At 39.9% G+C, this 16,652-nt stretch overlaps 1 protein-coding gene across 30 annotated transcripts in view; it reads right to left on the minus strand.

Moving 5' to 3' along the window:
• ZBTB20 (zinc finger and BTB domain containing 20) overlaps nt 1-16,652 on the minus strand; it is a 758,837-nt gene that overhangs the window by 277,998 nt on the left and 464,187 nt on the right. For 3 of the 30 annotated variants that reach the window (XM_032479630.1, XM_032479492.1, XM_032479461.1), the window contains exons 1-3: nt 7,738-7,923; nt 6,995-7,134; nt 6,689-6,871 (exon numbers count right to left, since the gene is read on the minus strand). The exons of 23 other annotated variants lie outside the window; for them this stretch is intronic. The gene's annotated coding sequence lies outside the window, so the exon portion shown is untranslated. Of the gene's footprint in view, nt 1-6,688; nt 6,872-6,994; nt 7,135-7,737; nt 7,924-16,652 lie in introns of those variants that run through there. 4 more of the 30 variants (XM_032479523.1, XM_032479472.1, XM_032479465.1 and 1 more) reach the window with 3 other exon arrangements.

Raw genomic sequence — 16,652 nt, forward strand, 5'->3', positions numbered from 1 at the left:
TGGTACTTCCAGGGCAGGATGTGGGCACCAGTCTTTTTGGTTCCTCCACCATCTAGCACAATGGCTGGCACATAAGAGTTGCTCAAAATAATCTTCTCTAAGATGCCTCTTCCTCTCTCTGTTCCATAAATGTGGTTTATTCCAAGGATCTGCTCCCTTTTGCTTTCTACCAATACATTTCCCTTGAGAAAAGTCCACTCAGTAATTTTAACTATTACCCTGATGCTGACGATCCAGATGATTGCCAGACTTCTCTTTATCCCTGACCTCTCTCCAGGTTCCTGAGAAAATCCAACAGCCTCCCAGGCAGAGGTCCTGATGCTTCCCAGCATCTCACAGTTAACACATTCAAAAACAAATTCATCATCTTCCCCCAGCCTACGGAACCTCCTCCTCATAGCCTTTCTTGCTTAGCTGTACAAGGCAGAAACCTGGGAGCAATCCAAAATTCCTTCTTCTCTTGATGCCCAGCTCAAAGGTTATTAAATTGTGTCCATTCTGCCTCTTATCTCTCGAACGTGTCTCCTCCTCTCTATTCCCATAGTTGTTGTCCTAGTTCAGGGCTTCATTGTGTTCTGTCTGAACAATTTTAGTTGCCTCCTAACTCATTTTTCTGTCTCTATTCTCCCATTCCTCCAATCTATCCTCTGCCCTGCTGCCAGAGTGATCTTCCATAACACAATTTGATCATTAACCTTCTCCACTTAAAACCATTCAATGGCTCCCCAAATGCCACATGATGATAAAACTTCTTTGCATGGCAATCAAAGCCCAACATGATTGTTCCCTGCCTACATCTATAGCATCATTTCTCCATACTCCTTCACTAAACGTGAGTGATACTGGTCCCCAACTCTGCCATGCTGTTTCCTATTTAAGTGCCTTTGCCCCTGCTGGTCCCCTTTCTGAATGCTCTTCCTCGCCCTGACCATCTGGGAAAATTCTTCAAGGCCCAGCACGGACTTATTAGCTCTTCTGTGAAGCCTTCCCTGACCCTCTGCCGCAAGGTAAGTTCAGGTAAACAGTCACTATTTTGTGCCTCGAAGGTTCCTCGAGCATCCTTAAATTACGTTACTTAGCATATGATGTTATCACAACTTGTTTCCCAACCTGTGTCTCCACCAGCGAGCAACACGAGGTCACGTCTTCTCATGTTTGTACTGTCAATGACAAAGCCAACACCTTCACAACAGCATATAAAGGCCTACCTGCTCAGGCCCCTACTGCCTCCCCTGCCTCATCTACCACTCCCCTGCTCACCCACTCTGATCCTGCCACATAGATTCCCTTATTACCAAACTTGCCCCATACATTCCTGTCCAGGGCCTTTGCACTTGATGATTTCAGGCCAGAAATGCTCTTACCCAGACATCCACAAAACTTGCTTCTTCACCTTTCTCAAACGTTGTCCCCTTGGTGAGGCATTCACACTTCATCCAGTTTAAAATTGCAGTCTCATCCCTGACACACGCGCCCACACACACATGCACACTCTCTGTCTCCATCTCTGTTTCTCTTTCTTCTTTCACTTTTCTCCATAGCACTTATCACTATCTAACACACCATAAATTTTACATATGTGCCTGTTTGTCGTCTTTCTCCTCTGCCCAGAAAGTATTATGAGAATAGAGACTTCTGTTTGTTTTGTTTACTGTAGTAATCCCAGCCCTTGGAAAAGTTTCAGGTGCACAGTATGTGCAACTTAATAAATATTTGTTAATAAATGAATCAATCTTTAGCTTCTAGAATAATACCTGTCACAGATGCGGATTTTAAAATGTTTCTTGAATTAATAAATAAGTAAATGGATGAATGAATGTTAAGTCCGTGTTTAATGAATGTAATGAAGAGACAATTTTTATAATTGGATCCTTATAACAATGCTGATAAATAAGTTCAATGGGTACTGTTCTCCTCACTAGACAGATGAAGTAGATGAGTAAGGTTAGGAGCCCAAATTAAGGATATATGGATAGTTTAAGGTTTGCTACCCTTTTCAACTCACTATTAAAAGGAAGAGACAATTCTCTGCACTCTGTTCCTGGTGTACCTCTAACATTTACTACACTATTTTGGTTCCTTTTGACTAGGAAGGCAATTAACAGGAGATGCAAGGTGCTAACACTTTTTATTACAATTTGTGTCTTTCCTTATTAGAGGCTTTTCATAAAACAGATCCTTTTCTTTCATTTTCAAAAGTGGATTAGGCACTCATACAATTTTGCCCCTCAGAGTGGTTTGTACATCACCACCCAAGAGGACATCATGCTACAAATCCTGCCAGAACGAACTGGAAGGTGAGTGTAGCATTTGTAGCTTGAGAATGAACGGGTTGTTTGGTGCCAAGTTTGTGCTAATGGAGATGTCCTCTATGTGTTAACACCCAAAGGAGAACAAATTTAACAACAAAACATTTCAGTTTTTGGCATGTCTGTGGAGAGTTAACTTTCCATTGTTCAAGGGTTAATTATCCATTATGTGAATCACTTCTCTTTCTCCCTCTGGCTGCTCACATCTAGGATTTCAGTTTACTAGAGGATAAATAGGACAAATAAAAAGAGAAGGAAATAAAACTAGTACATTTCATTTATATATATTAGAAGCTCCAGAAAAGAATTCAGTGTAGGAGACAGAATTAGATGTAGTTTGGGGATTGCCAAGTGGATTGACCATTGATAAAAAAATGTAATTAAATTTTATAAAACATTTTGACTTTTTAAAATTATTGTTTCTTTAGGCCAGTTTGTAGTATATGAAGCTAGTCTCTGGATATTATTTATGTCAGCAGGGTACCATTTAGGGTGCTGGAATGGGCCCCTCTCCTCCAATGTGTCCACAGCACCAAATGTGCCTTCTTATGCTCCAGTTAACTGACTGCAGAAGCACTAAAAGATCCCACCAATTTCTTTACTCAGAGAAACAACTGCACTTGGCTATTTTCAGCTATTATTTGCCTAAAACAGGGCATTTAATTAGTGCTTGTTAAGATAGTAGAAATGATTGGGCTGCCTGTCCTCTTGCCCCTCTCTTTATTGTGCTGTCTGCTCCACCCTTCTCCTTTCTAGTTCACAGGCATTTGTAGCCAGTCTTCATGCCTTTTCACATCTGACATCAGCCTGAGCTCCTTGGATGGTTGAGTTTGAGGAAAGAAAGAACCACTGAGTGAGTGTAAGCAAGTACTGACAAGCTGCAGAAGCCATTGGTCAATCTGATACATTATGGGCAAGTCTGGTAATTTCATACTGTAGGAGCAGACCAACCTGGGTATGTGGCCACCCTCAGGAGTCTTGGAAAATGAATGGAGCTACTGAAAGCTCAAGATATGCCCCATCAGAAATTACCTGGACATTGTGGAGATTAGAAAAGCTACCTTGGCAAATGACTGGAGATGCTGTTAGCTAGTTGGAAGATCTAATATAGGAATTAAGGGGGTTCAGATATAGAAGAATCTATTGATGTGTTTTCTGGGCATATTTCTTTCTTATGATAAGCAAGACATTCATTGTCAATGCACTGACTTACAGATAACCATTTATCCATTCATTCATTCATGCATCATCCTATTCACTGATCCTCCATTGAGATTAAGGCAATTTGACTTTGGCTTGACAAAGTACCTGCCTTCTAGCCACTTGTAATTTCATACACACACACACACACACACACACACACACAAAAACATGGTACATGATAAGTGCCAAATGAAAGCTATAGACTTTTTAAACGCTATTAATGTCAGAAGAAGAAGTTTTACTTTTAGTTTGGGTTATTATGGAAAGCTTCAAAGAAGAAAAGTGTGACTTGACAAGAATATGCCTTAGCTGGATAGTTGAAAAGGTATCTGGATAATTATAGTTGCTGATGCTGATATGTAAATACAGCATCAAAGTATTTAATGTACAGCTAAATAGCTGAGAAACTAGAATAAACTGGGTCATTTGTATATAAATTAATTCTTACAAAGAAAGTAAATAATTAAATATATTCTCAATTTTAAGATAATTAACAGCAATTTAATCTCTTTCTACTTAATTTTAAACTACTTTATACATATAGCAAATAATATTTTGAAGTTGTGCATAACAGAATTTAGGTTCATAATCTAACATGTATATTTGATGAAGGATAATTACCAATCTTATCAGCTAACCAAATCTCACCTTTTGCAGATACTGTTCATAAATATTTGTGTAAATTTTCTGTGTTATCAGTGTGATAAAATGTCAGCTATATTTCACTCGTGGTTTTATTGAATTCAAAGGCAAGTAACCCTAGCTAGCATTTGGTCCTATTTTTAATAGCTGAATATAAGCATGCACAAAATAACACACATACACAATTGTGTGATACAATGAATCAATGCCTTCTTCCTAACTTTTAAGACTATGTAGCTTTTTCAAAGACATCAAATGAATATCAAAAGCATTTCTACATAAATAAAAAAGAATAATTTCTTATTGGGGCAATCATAATTCTGTTACTTAGCAATGTCATTTGTGTCTAATTGTGACTGCCTAATTTAATGAATTTAACATATAGGAAGTACTTACAGATAAAATGTACATGCAAGAAAATATACACTTTGTAACATGCATCTTCCGAAATGAAATTAGAATTTGGGAGATGAGCACTGGAAGATCGAATCATTGACAGTACACTATGAAGGTTTATAACATAGGTATTGAAGAAATCAGGTAATATTAATACAGGCATTTAAACAGAAGAAATGTATCATTATCCTGCATTTCTATCAAAGGCACTGATCAAATTCTGACTTATAAATTCTAACTTAGCCATGGAATTCTTCCACAGCCACGTGGAACTCCAGATCTTGGCAACAATAAAGAAAATTTCTCTGGCAGGTTGTATTTTTAAAATGTCATCACTTGGGATATACCCTTAGATACTGTGTTTACCTATTTTCCACTTAAAGATGCTTATAAAATTTTATGTACAGGCCTAGAAGATTTCAATAATAAAATGTTTTCAAAGTGTTAGAGACCCAACTTGCCCTTATTGTAGTCCTAATAGACATCACCCCTACCAGAGATTAACAGACAATTGTCCTGGGAGTCTGTACAGCCTGAGTGTTAAAACTGAGGAAGGAACAACCTCATATAGGTCTTGGCAGTAATGGGGTAAAAACTAGTTAGATTTTTTATATCATACTTTAAAAAAATTTAACACCATTCTGCCATTCAACTTCTTTCTTTTGAAAATAAGAGAACTAATGGAAAATCCCCAAGAAACATTACACATACAAGTAGTATGGTCACAACCAACATGGCCTGACTGAAACAGGCAAGTTTGGCCATTATATACCATTAAACTTTCAGCACGTTGGTCCTAATAAAACTCTGAGACTGCCTCCTATCATGATGGCAGCACAGGAATCTGATGTGCCTCACAAACTATAGAACCTGTGAAAGGAAGCTGACTCTTTGTGCTAAAGGTCACTGATGGACCCTGATGAGGCTGTAGGGAACGTGGGACCACATAAGCACTGGTGAGTCCTATGGCTAAGAATCTGAATTGCCCAGAGTAGCAAACAAAATTCCAAAGCTAAGTACCAATGTAACATGTTGGACAACTACACCAGCTTGGACAAGAGTACACACCACAGGCACACACAGTACACATCTGGTTAAATGTAAAATCAACTATTGCTAAAGCATTTTCAACTTTTAGGAGGAATCTACTGGCAATGTGTTAATAGCAAGAAAAACTAAAACAATAAAATAGCATCTCTTTCCAAATATTTAAGAACATCGAGTAAGTGCCCCTTAGGCTGGGTTGTGGTTCCTGGAAGTTTTAGCCTATGAGAACCATATTGGGGACATCAAAGACTCCTCCCTCTCTCCAAAGAGCAATTCACTTCAGATGCTGCCACACAGTCAAATACTTTTATGGCCACCATGTTTTTTTGTTTTTTGTTTTTTCCACTCTTAATATTTTGGAACATGCTGGATTCTTGAAATTGGAAAGAAGACAAGAAAACACAGTAAGATCAAATACCTCTGAAAGATCAACCAAGTAGAGGTCTGATGGTAAGAAATAAATATGCATTCGACTGAAATTCCACTTCCAGGGAAAGTGCAAGTTATTAACAAGGACGTGAAAGGCACATATTGGCACCAAAAGCTGGTCTGTTGACTCCTCTGCTAGTCTCATATCAGACAGGATGCAACCACCCCCATTCCATTCCTTCGACAACTTCTCAGAGCACACTCAATCAGCGTCTCTTATATTGAGGACAAGACTATATTTGGGTTTAATACTGTGAGGACAGTCATCTAGTTTTCCTATGTCAGGATGATAAATTTCCCCGGAACCAAATAAGGATTCTCCTTGCATTCTTCTGTTCGATACCATGAAGGCAGAAGAATAAAGAGGGTGTGACAAATAAAATTTTCCAAAGGTCAGGTGGGAGGAGTTTCCCTAACATTTAAAACAACCAGTTCTTCGAAAAATAATCTTTAGAAGCACAGTATTAACAATATTCTTTTGCTAGGCTTCTAATTTTCTTTCTTGCTTAGCTGGGTACGTTAAGTATTCTGAGCATAACGTAAATGCACTGAATAGAGATGCATGAAAAGTTGGTAGAGAGAAACTCCAAGCGAACGGTGAATCCCACTTTCACTTCTCCCTCTCGCCACCTCGATACCACCTCCCCACCCCACTCACTCACCTATCTTCCTCCTCCCACAAGCGTGTTTTCTAGGCATGTCAAGGCTGACATCCATCGGTGGCAGCATGAAACCTATGCCTGCAGGCTCCTCCTGTGCACAGACTCAAGGCTCAGCCATTGTCCACAGAGTGCTCTCAGCTGTGCATAGTAAAAGCTTCATCAGGCCGTTGGATTGTTTGGTAGCTTTTAAAAAAAAAAACTGCATTTTTTTTTTCCTTTTTAAAAACACTCGTTATTTCCTGACTGCCTCAGAGACACCAAGAATAGAATCCTTGACACATCAAATTCTGGAACCTCACCACTCACCAGGACTGTGGTTCCTGATCCAAGGAGTGTCGACTGAGAATCAGCACAGTCTGTTGAGAGTGTCCAGGCCTGGCTGCTAAGCGCCCTGCTCTGAGCAGTCTGTCGAGTTCACAGTGTTCCAGAGTGCTGAAGCACAGAAACTGGGGAGGGGAGGTGGAAGGAAAATCACTGGAGCCTCTTACGATCTAACTTCCACTAACTGAGAGGAAATGTCTTATAAATAAACAACAGCAGGAGAAACAAAAAAAAAAAAAACCCCATCCCGTCCTGCCAGAGGAACGCACATTGTTGTCTCCCGACGGAAAGCTTTACACCGCACCAGAATGCAGCCATGTCTCCTGAAACTACCTCCCTCAAAACAGAAAGGAAAAGAGAACCAAAAAAGAGTTTTTTTATCCCCTTGAATTCTGTTGGGAAGTTCATGTGAGTTCCCAGGAGACAAACTAAACTAAGCAGTTTCAACAGTGTCACTGTTCAAGGGTTTCTTGTGGAGGCTGCTTATTAGCAAAATTTCATTTCTGCCCAGATCACGGCTGTGCCATCCGGACATTTTCAGAAGGGAAGTTCAGGGAAGGGGGGGGGGGGAAGGGTGCGATTGTGGAGGAGAGGAAGAAGAGAGGACAAAGGAACATTCCTGATGAACCGGAATGCCCTAGACACGGCCATGAGAAAGCCAGCCCCCGCCCGCCACCCCACTGCTGCTTGTTGAGGACTTGGTGATGCGGTGTGTTTAATCTACTTACTCTTTCTGCTCGGGAGGCTGAGGTTCCTACATTTCCAGCTCATGCTGGACTGTACCGTAAGCAACAAGTGAAATGAGTTCAGTGATCTCATTCTAGTCCTTCGACTCCTGTCCACATCGCTAAGCGACTGCACAGCTTGGCACAGGCCAGGATGAGTCAGCAGTCTCTGGTCATGAGAGGCCAGGCCTGGAATAGCAGGGGGTGGGGGGGGTTAGGTCAGGAGTAAAATGAAGCAGAAAGGCCGTCTAGATGGCAGGGCTCAGCTCTGCAATTCACGGAGATACTGCAGGTCAAAGTGAAAGCGGCTCATCAGCTCTGGGGTGAAGACTGCAGGATTGTAGAAAAAGGAGCAGCAAGGGAAAACTTAGAACAGCAGCCTACCAAACATAGCAAGAACAAATCAGAGTACCACAGGCAGAGAAAGAGGGCACTGGCGGAGCCCTGGAGGAGAAAAGATGCTCATTAAGATCTCTGGAACATCTTTTTTCCCCATGTGCTCCTGAACTTGATTTAAGAAACAGTGGTCACCAATCCTGGTATTTTGGTATTGCTTTCCCAATTTGGTAAGTAGCCAAACATACAAATAAAAGCAAAGCACTACATTAAATAGCAAGAGGAACCCTCATAGTCCATAAAATAATATAGTTCTAAGTAAAAGCCTAATATCTCAGAAATGTACATTTGGGTCAATAGTATCCTTGTACAGCCTGCAAAATACTGGCCACAAAATGGTTAAAGAGAAGCACTCCTTAAATTGAGCTTGGGTGTCGGTAGAGAAGAGCTAAGAGAAAAGAGACGTAAGTTTGAGATGAAGCACAAGAGAAATATGAGACTGTGTCCATATTTCTACTCAATGAGGTCAGCAGAGACCTCGATCAGAAGTGACACTTTCCACCAAGAAGACTTTCAAACACCTCTCCCTGTGCAGTTGGACTGTGATACAGCGAGAGGAGAGGAAAAACAAAACAGTCAGAGGGACAAACCAGGTTCAATGTAAAGAACAAATCGGTGACAGACATTTTGTTTTGGAGGCAGCAAATCACGCGATGAACCAATGGATAAAGAAAGATCTTAGTGTATGAAACAAACTCCGAGAACCACTCCTAGATAAGGAGACTGACAGAGGGACAGAATTATCAGCAAATAGTGGTGATGGCCCCAAAATAAGGAAGAAAGGGATCTCAAAATTCAGATGGTGTGCATCAGGAACTGCAGTAAAGAGAGTACCATCAGCAGAGTTGGGAAACACTACCATGAGATTTCTTTGAACTGCTCTGAAGAGGAATTATACGGACCCACCATATATTCCTAATTGTTATCCCTTAAAGATGCACAAATGTGTCAAAAAATGCAGAGTAAATTTTTTTTTAGTTTTTATTCCAGAGAGTATTAAATCATCTCAACACATCTTTGATAAATGCTCAACCTTGAGCAAATGAACTTTCTAGCCTCAGTTTCCTTCTCTTTACAATGGAATATTATCACCCTAAATTTATTGTAAGGACTGACTAATGTCTGTCAGTCTTCACCACAAGTGAATACTTAATAAAGTGCTATTCTTTTTATTTATTATATCATCTTCATAAGCGCCCAGTGAAAGGATCATTTCCTGTGTCGTTCCACTGTGTTGAGTGGAACTGGCACAGAGACTCTGGTAAAATCAGTTGGGCAACATTCCTCAAAGAATGCTGCTTTAAAAAGCTTATTTCTGCTTGGCTATGTTAAACATTATACATGAACACAGAAGATGTTGAAAACCTATTATGTTAAAAAAAAATCTTGATTTGGGGTATCTATGTTGTCAAAGCTGCTTGGCCTTAACAGCGTTCAGAAACTAGAGGCCTAAAAAAGAAGAGTGATTTTTTGAAGCTTCTCCAAAAGCAACAGGATAAAAGTGCTATCGGCCTTGACCGCATGATGAGGGTTTTTTACCAAAGGGGAAAACTTTGTCCAGTTGATCATCCCAGCCTAATTGATTAATTGTGGGTCTGACCATCTGGCTGATGAATGCTGACACCCAGCAGTGATTACTGTGTAACACAAGTCCGGATGTGCTCTCCCTGATGCCTCCCACAATAATGGCAACGCTGAACTTAAGGTTAGTTTATTCAGGCCTCTTGGCTCAATCTCTTCATGGAACAGTGGTTGTGGCAGGGAATATTTTACTAGACCTGGTCAAGCATTATCTTCTCTTATTTCAGTTACCCGCTCCTTTCCAACTCCACGCCTACCCGCTCCTGAGCCCTCTCTTGTCCATAATCACTTTTCATGCAAAGCCTTCCATCTGTAGTTTTCATCATACTGTCTGATTCTCTCATTTCCGGTTGCTCTATTCTGAAAAATATTCGACTGGTCTGAAAGACCCATACTGTTATTTTGCAGGGAGTCCTACCGAGACATTTTTATTGTGTCTTCTTTGTTGCTGGTTTACTTCAAATGATCCTGTGCTTGCGAATAAAGAAAATTATTTCACCTAATTCATGATCCTGCTTAAAAGGTCCACATATAGCCCAAGTTCCCCAAGAGATTAACAGAATACCAGGGTTAACAGAAGATAATTCTTACATCTTGAACCTACATCCGTTCTTCAGTTAGGGTGCCCCTTGGAGAAGATTCTCCCTACAAAGACTCTGGAGCACATTTTAGTGCTAGAGAAAAAAGTCAGGCTCACATAAATAACAGGAATCAACAGCAATGCCACCCACAAACCAATCAAGACAACCTGCATATGGCAGAATTCTCTAAGCAAACCAAATCTGAATGCATAAATATAAACCCTGGGGAAGCACCACCAAATTATTACTATTTGTGGGCAGGCACGGGGGAGTAAACTGATACAAAATGTCTTGCACAAAGTTGGCCATCGAGTCACAATGAAGGTGAATCATCCATTTCCCCTCTCCTCTTCCCAGACTGATTTCCATTTCAAAATTCATCATTTTTCTTGCTCCCCACAGATGCTGAATTCTTCTATGTTCCAGGCTGGGTTAGTGTTAATTTTCAGTTGAGGATGGCAGTAGCATGCTGAACTACTGAGTTCCAGACTGGGAGTTGGGAAATGTTTTTGGCCTGAATGTCAGTAAACAACTATGTGTCTACGGCTAGTCAGGTCCCTTAACTCCCCACGTCTCAGCCTCTTCATTGAAAAATGATAGGGTAGGACTGCATGAACTTCACGGTCTCTGCCAACACTAAGATTCTATGGTTCTATAGCTCATTTCCCTTTTCTCTCTGGCACCAACTGCTCAACAACTCTGCTTACAGTCATTTCTCTGCTCTCGGTAACTGATGGAAAAATATCGCCTTCATTTACCACCCGGTATTTGGTATTTGTAATCTTCCTCTCTCTCTTTTTTTTTTTTTTTTTTTTTTGATGCTAGGTATTTTGAGTCATAAACGTGAACATATCAGATAGATGCTTTAAATTTGAAAGCATTTAAGGAGAATAGCTTTCCCATGTAGAAACACTGAGTGCAGCTCGGCATGGAGGAAGCCAGGCATCCAAAAGTGGAGCAAAGGGGCCAATTCACAAATGAGAGGAAGCCTTTCATAATAAGAGTCTCCAGACTCTTCAATTTAGATAAAGCTACCAAATTCCAACTACTTTTCCAGTCAATCCCAGACACCCTCACAGACACTTAGGACTGCAGACTTGAGGACCAGCACTGGCAGAGATGCAGTTCTTATTTCACCTCCACCGTGTATTGCCAAGTAGGATTTAGGATGGCATAGTGATAAGAGCCAAGAGGACAATCTGTCATTTATTTTCCTCCAAACTTTTTGAAATTCCCCATTTGGGCTCTGTTTCCCAGTTTTAATTTGGTAACTGCCATTTTTCAGCATTTCTTTTAACAGGTTACTAATAATTTCTGATACAGGATCTCATATTTCATCTTGGGCTGCTAGAACGGCTGTTAATATTTCATCTGCCTTCAATTCAGCTCTGAATAAAGGCTGCTGGATTTTTGATATGCTGTTAACACTTTGGTTCTGGGGATTTGATCACCAGTGCTCATCCAGTTTGTCCATGTCTTGTTAGGCAAGAGTAACAGATCGTCTTTGCAATATCTCGGGGTGTGCTATACGTTCTAGGGATACGTTCAAGTTTCTTTTTCTGGATCTTTGATGAATACAACACAAACAAGCACTGTGTCTGTTCTCCCAGGTAGCTTGCTATTTGTTTCAATGATAGTGTTCGGGAAGCAGGGTGCAATGGTTTAGAGCCAAGGCACACTGGCAGATCTAAGTTCAAATTCTGGCTCTGAAACATACTACATATACCATGTTAGGCCAGTTCCTTAACCTCAAACCTCTATTTTTCTATTTGTAAAATAGGGATAATAACAGTATCTACTGCTGTTGCTATGAGGTCTCAAAAAATGACGTGGATCATTATTTTCCTAGCGTTAATAGTCTACAAATTCACATAATAGTGTTATTATTTTGAAACATTATTTCAAGACCAACAAATGAATTTTGAGTCTAGACTTTTGTTGTTTGCTTTATTATAGTTTGTATTTTTTAAAAAAACTCTTACTGAAATCAAGTAAAATGTTTTAAAATTGGGTCCTTAAAACCATATGTACAGTTAAAAGTAGTAGATAGGGTCATATTCTTATGTCACCTTTCAATCTAGCATCAAATTCTCAAAACTTGTTGTTCATCTAATAGCAGGTCTGGGTAATGCTAACCCATTCCATTAAGAGATGACTTGGCATATTTACCTTCCCCTATTCCCAAACAATACAGATTATTTTAATATTCCTTGGTCATGTATCAGTCAGGGTCCATTAGGAGACAGAAACCACACAGCAATTTGAACAGGGAAAATTTAATCTGAAGAATTATTAACTATAACAGGGGATTGGAATAATTAGGGAGTAACTAGTAAGAAGTAAAGAAAATTGTAAATTATATAAGAATAAGCAAATATCAGGAACAACCACAACTTCTAGGGCTGATAGAGAGTGCCCAAGGAAGAGTCCCTTATGCCCCTGGACTGGGATTCAGACTTGTTGGTTGAGGCACAGACAATGAATGAATGACTGGCAGAGAAATTGCTGGAGAGCTGTGTCAGCAAAACTTGCTGGAAATCTGTACTCTAGGGTGCCAGGAGAGCTGTTCATGGGAAGGCTGTCTCATCTGAGGCACACTGCTGCATAAACCAACCACCCAAGGTGTTTATGTGTGCATGGTTGTGCACGGGTGCTGGAGGTAGCTGCTGGCTGCTGGGCACTGGAGAAGCTACCAGGTGCTTCAGCTGCTGTGCACCAATGCAGCTGTGTATGCTGCAAGAGGCAGGCCTTGGAGAAGCCATGCACACAGTAGGAGCCTCCCAAAAAAGTTCACAGGAGCCAGGGAGGAAAACCTCTTCTTCCTATGATGTCTCTCGGAATCCTCTATTGATAAAGCACACTCATTCAGTTGGGAAAGGAAAAATACTTAAATGACCCCTATACATCTTTGTAGAGCAGGCAAGGAAGGGTAAATTTGGATCTGAGAGGCAGTACATTGATAACTGGTAGAATTATTTACTTACATAGTTTATGAAATAACTCACTTTGGAGATTACAATCCAGGGATCTCTTACCTACTATACTACTTACTAGACTTGCTGCCCACCTTTACTAATATACTGACTCTCGGCATACCTAAATAAATACTGTCAGAATTAGGGAAAATAGCATTCTAGTAAGTAAAAGTAGTAATACTAGTATTTGCATAATGAACATTTATTCCCAAATGCTGTCTGTGTATGTTCTGTTTACAATTAAGAGATTAAGAAAAAATGTACAGCAATACTAAACTACTGACCTACATTTATGCATTAGTATCCCAGTCTGGAATTTCAACTAACTGGGTAACCAGGAGAGTCATTACAAACAACCTACAGCTTCAGGAGTGGTAAAAATTACCTCATTTTCCCCCTTCCTCTCTCTTTTTCTTTTAATTGACTCTAGAACCCATATTTGCTGTTCCATGACACAATTTTTGGGTAGGCTGTTAACAGAATTCAATTTCTCAGAAAAATATTTTACATATTTAGCAGAAATTGTTTTCCTCTGATTTTTGTCCTGTATTGTTCGACCCTCAATATTAAACAGAAAAGCATCAGTAACTGATCAATTTAATGCATTTCTCAAGGTACACGGTGATCACTGTCAGAACTGATTTTACACATAGATGGGGAGGCAAATTCAAATACCTCTGCTTTGTCATCTAATTTCTTACTTGCTTCAGGAAGAGGACAGAATCTTTTGTCCCATAATTAAAGGCAGGGTTTTAAAACACAAACCTTTGACATTAGAAAGGGTTGTGGTGGTGAGAGGCTGACAGCACAGAAAGGTACTGGGTGAGAAGAGGGGCCAATGGAGAGGAGACTGTCTCAAGACCAAGACCGCAAAGCACCCATCTCACCCATCCATTCATCTTTACTCATGCCCTGGCCACAGCAGCACTATCTGTTCTCACTATTCTGAAAAGGACCTCCTTGTTTCTCCAGTTGTGTTTTCTGAAAACCAGTTGTATTATCAAGCAAAGCAAGCCCTGCTGGGCTGTCTCACAATCACATGGTAGGCATTGCTGCCAGCTGCCGGCAGTTGTCTCTAGGATTTTCTTTTGTTTGTGTTGTGTGTGAAGACTAAGGATAAACCTAATGACCCTCCATATATTTGATCCTCACCTCCCCAAAAAACACACACGTGCCCCTCTTGCAATTCCTGAGTCCGAAAGGAGATGATGACAAAGGAGAGTCATAGGTTCATGTGAGTCAGGCAGGCAAGTCCGTTTTATTTTAGTTTGCCCTTCTGTTCAGCTGGCTTTTCTGCTCTGACCCACTATACTTACCCTGTTGGCTGCTCTCACTAGCAACATGCCTTTTTAATCAGCCTTCCTGGGGTCTGCATTTGATTACAGCATTTGTGTTCTATTTTGATTCTTTTGTACTGTGCCCTGTGGTGTTAGCTTGAAAGGTGTTATTTATAAAATGAAGTTCTATTGTATTGCCACTTGGATTCAAAGAGGACATATAATATTAATGCAGAATGTATTTAATAATATCTTGAATCTATTAAATCAATTTCTTCATGAGAACACAGAATGGGAGGGAGGCCAGTGGGTCGGTAACCCAGGTAATAAGACTTAAGAATCACCTGAACTTTCCTTCACAAGCATTCATGAAAGCTGGCATGAGAACCTTTCTCTTAACGTCAGGATTTCCAGAGGAGGAGACTTCCTCAGCCAGTGCTGTGTGCACCTGTTTAAACATTCGATTGTGAAGACCAAACATTTTCCTAGGCCTCAGATGCAAATTTTTGACTAAGGAAACCATGAGACGAAACACGGATATGGCTTTTTTACTACCTAGGAAGATTTAGGTAAAGAAAATATAATCATCTGTTTCCAAGTTGCTGCTTGCAAGATTTGTAAACGGAAATAATTCCTTATGTTCCTGACTCCCCTGAAAAGCAGGCTAGGAAAATTCTAGTGATAACCAAGAACTGAGGCAGAGTTTCCAGGGTGGTGTGTTTAGAATAATGTTCTCACCTAGCAAAAGCACAGGTTTCTCTACGGCTGCTGGGCCTATAGTCAAATGTTTATAGATCAGGTTGATGAAGGAGTCCCCAACTTTCCTTCACTTCTAATTTTAATGCAAACCAAAGACTGGAATGTTGTATCACCACATCACAGCCTGAGTATCACATTTGTTGCTGTTCACGTTCCATTCTTCCACTACACCCTTTTTTTTCCCCTGGTGATACATTTGAAATCGTCAATGGCTAAGCTGCTGTTTAGGTAAAGAATAAGGAAGGATCAGATGTGGAAGATAGTTTTGCAATCAGGTTCTGTAGAACTTGCTAAAAGAAACTGTCACTCATAAAGGAAGCTGGCTATGCAGACCTAGAGTGAGGGTCCCTAGATTTTTACCTGCTCTCACTCACTTGCTCATTGAAATTTAGGTCCACTTTTTCTAATCACTGAAATTGCTCCAGGAAATTTAGGTCTAGTTTTCTAATCACTAAAATGTAAGTACCTATATTACCCTTTTCTACTTGGATTGGGCTTCTTTAGGGATGAATGAGATAATGGTCTGGAGTGCTCTAAATTATTTGCAATGAAGGTGGGACACAATTGCACATTATTAAAATGATAGTTCAGACTTCTGGTTTTTCATATCCAGATAAGAGAAACATTAACAAAAATATGAATTTCTTCCCCCCTTGGTAATAAATCATATATCCTCATTCATAAATGGCATCCCAAACATCAGGAGCTAGGATGTGTTGGGAAATACACATCTCAATCTTGAAGGCATCCTGTTGTAAAGTACTTGCATGAAAAGATCACAATATTCATCTCTGTATCCATCTAGGTTATACTATATTGATTTGCACTTTGTGAGTATTCCATTAATATCTGCTGAATTGAACTGAAAAATGAGAGCAATTTTAGAACTGAAAGTAGCTAGAGATCATGTAAGTCCAGCGACTCCATTCTGCAGATGATAAAACTGATGCCCAGAAAAATTGTGCTTTACACCAGAAATTGACACAACATTGTAAACTGATTATAACTCAATAAAAAGAAAAAAAAAAAACTGATGCCCAGTTCATAGCATTACTATTTACAATAGCCAAGACTTGGAAGCAACATAAGTGTCCATCAACAGATTAATGGATAAAGAAGATGTGGTATATCTATATAATGGAATATTACTCAGCCATAAAAGGAATGAAATATTGCCATTTGTGGCAACATGGATGGATGTAGAGATTATCATACTAAGTAAAGTAAATCAGACAGAAAGACATATATGGTACCATTTATACGTGAAATCTAAAAAATGATATAAATGAACTTATTTACAAAACAGAAACAGACTCACAGACATAGAAAACAAACTTATGGTTACCAAA

Source organism: Camelus ferus, chromosome 1 (assembly GCF_009834535.1).
Source record: "Camelus ferus isolate YT-003-E chromosome 1, BCGSAC_Cfer_1.0, whole genome shotgun sequence".
Taxonomy (NCBI): Eukaryota; Metazoa; Chordata; class Mammalia; order Artiodactyla; family Camelidae; genus Camelus; species Camelus ferus.